Below are 3,235 nucleotides of genomic sequence, written 5' to 3' on the forward strand. Positions count from 1 at the left end.
CTGTAAAATGTCCAAAATTTTGAAGCTCGCTCGCTTTACTCGCTCGCAATTAATCATTATACCATTCTCCTGATGTTGCAGCCAGTAATTGCCAGCAGTTTTTCGCCCGATGCGCCCCCTTAATTTCCCAAGCGAAAAAAATATAGCTACAAACGGCAGTTTGTGACTGTAAAATGTCAAAATTTTGAAGCTCGCTCGCTTCGCTCGCTCGCATTTAATCATGCCATTCTCCTGATGTTGCTGCTAGTAATTGCCAGTCGTTTTCGCCTGGTGCGCCTCCTTAATTTCCAAAGCGAAAAAATACAGCCAGAACGACAGTTTTGGGGACTGTAAAAGTGTCAAAATTTTCAAGCTCACTGGCATTTAATCATTATGCCATTCTCCTGATGTTGCTGCCAGTTTTCACCTGGTGCGCCCCCCTTGATTTCCAAAGCGAAATAATACAGCCACATAGGACAGTTTTTGGGACTGTTAAATATCAAAATTTTCAAGCTCACTCGCTTCGCTCGCTCGCATTTAATCGTTATGCCATTCTCCTGATGTTGCTGCCAATATTGCCGGCAGTTGGCCCGGCGTGCCCCCCCCCCCCTTAATTTCCAAAGCGAAAAAATACAGCCACAAGCGGCACTTTGGTGACTGTAAAATGTCAAAATTTTCAAACTCGCTCCCTTCGCTTGCTCGCATTCAATCGTTATGCCATTCTCCTGATGTTGCATACTGCCAGTAATTGCCAGCACTTGTGCCCGGTGCGCCCCCCCCCCCCCTAATTTCCAAAGCGAAAAATATAGCTACAAACGACAGTTTTGGGACTGTAAAAAGTCAAAATTTTCAAGCTCACTCGCTTCGCTCGCTCGCATTTAATCGTTATGCCATTCCCCTGATGTTGCTGCCAGTAATTGCCGGCAGTTGGCCCGGTGTGCCCCCCCCCCTTTATTTTCAAAGCGAAAAAATACAGCCACAAACGGCACTTTGGGGACTGTAAAATGTCAAAATTTTCAAACTCGCTCGCTTCGCTTGCTCGCATTCAATCGTTATGCCATTCTCCTGATGTTGCATGCTGCCAGTAATTGCCAGCAGTTGTGCCCGGTGCGCCCCCCTTAATTTCCAAAGCGAAGAATATAGCTACAAACGACAGTTTTGGGACTCATGTAAAAAGTCAACATTTTCAAGCTCACTCGCTTCACTCGCTCGCATTTAATCGTTATGCATTTCCCCTGATGTTGCTGCCAGTAACTGCCAGCAGTTGCGCCCGGTGCGCCCCCTTAATTTCCAAAGCAAAAAAATTCAGCCACAAACGGCAGTTTTTGGACTGTAAAATGCCAAAAATTTCAAACTCGCTCGCATTTAATCGCTACACCATTCTCCTGATGTTGCTGCCAATGATTGACAGCAGTTGCGCTCGGTGCGGCGCCCGGTGCGGCACCCCTTAATTCCCAAAGCGAATAAGTATCTACAAACGGCAGTTTTTAGACTGTAAAAGTATTATGTCAAAATTTTCAAGCTCGCTCGCTCCGCTCGCTCGCATTTAATCGCTATGCCATTCTCCTGATGTTGCTGCCAGTGATTGACAGCAGTTGCGCCGGTGTGCCCCCCCCCCCTTAGTTTCCAAAGCGAAGAATATAGCTACAAACGGCAGTTTTTGGACAGTAAAATGTCAAAATTTTCAATGTAAAAAGATTTCACCGTGGGAGGGGGAAACCCCCTACCATACCCGCCCCCCCCTTGCTTGCTTCGCTTCCTCACGATCTCAAAACCGCTCCCCTAAGATCAAATCCTGTCTACGCCGGTGATAGGCCCCACTATTTAGTAGGCCTTCGCAGTGATGTCGCACCGGCGGAGCAAGAGCTGAAATACCACGATTTAGTCATTCAATAATATATTGTGAATATTTCATTTTCTATTGGGTTTTTTAAAGAAAAAAAAACACCAAAATTTCACCAAACGTGTGCACCAGATCGCTGAATTTCAGGTCTTAAAATGCAAAATCTTCCTCGTGTGGGAGAGGGACACACCCCCCCCCCCCATACACACCCTCCCCCCGTTCGGTCGCTCCGCTCCCTCTCACAGATATTTTAAAAACAAACTGATTTTCCGCCGCAAGTCATCTGACAAGCAAAAAAAAAAGCAACAACAAGAACAAAAAGTCTTCATATTTTTGCTGCCATTCTCCTCCCACTTCATATTTCTGCAAAAGAGTGGGACATCCGATCCCTGTAAAGTGTGTGTGTGTGTGTGGGGGGGGGGGGGCACAAAGCTTCCCCCCCCCCCCCCCCCAAGGCTGCGCCGGTCCGGTTATGGGCTTGTGATCGTGGTGATGGTGACCATCCCCCCCCCCCCCCCACTCCTCAGTACGGATTTACGCCGTTGGCTCCTAGGGTTGTCAAAGAGTGTATTCATAGCATTGCTGTCCCATTGTGTGACATATTTAATAAATCTCTGTCGCAAGGAATCGTTCCAGACAAGATGAAAATTGCCAAAGTAGTTCCTGTGTATAAGAAAAGTGATAACAGAAACATTGAAAACTACAGACCCATTGCCTTGCTGCCTGTATTTTCTAAATTGTTCCCTAACAAAAAAGTCCTGTGGTACTCCCTGTGGTACTTGTCGGTACCACACAATGTACCACACACTTGTAATGTTACCACAGGAACTGTGTGGTACTGTACCACAGGCTTGTAGGGTACTCCCTGTAGTACTTAATTGTCAGTACCACACAATGTACCACATAAATAAAATGTTACCACAGGAACTGTGTGGCACTGTTTTACAGGCTCATGTGGTACTCCCTGTGGTACTGGTTGGTACCACACAATGTACCACACAAATATATGTTAACACAGGAACTGTGTGGTATTGTGTCACAGGCTCGTGTGGTACTCTAGGATGTACCACAGGGCAGTACCACAGGACATTACCACAGGAAAGTACCACAGGACAGCACCACAAGACAGTATACACACAAATTGTCCTGTGGTATTTTGGGACATATACCACACGACAGTACCACAGGACAGTACCGCATGAATTGTCCCGTGGTATTTTGGGACGTACCACAGGAGAGTACAACAGGAAAGTACCACAGGATAGTACCACAGCACAGTACCACACGACTTGTTCTGTGGTATTTTAGGACCAACCACAGGACAGTACCACAGGGCAATTCCACAGGACAGTACCACAGGATAGTACCACAGGACAGTACCACAGGAATTGTCCTGTGGTATTTTGGGACATA

The sequence above is a fragment of the Diadema setosum genome, chromosome 6 (genome assembly GCF_964275005.1).
Source record: "Diadema setosum chromosome 6, eeDiaSeto1, whole genome shotgun sequence".
NCBI lineage: Eukaryota > Metazoa > Echinodermata > Echinoidea > Diadematoida > Diadematidae > Diadema > Diadema setosum.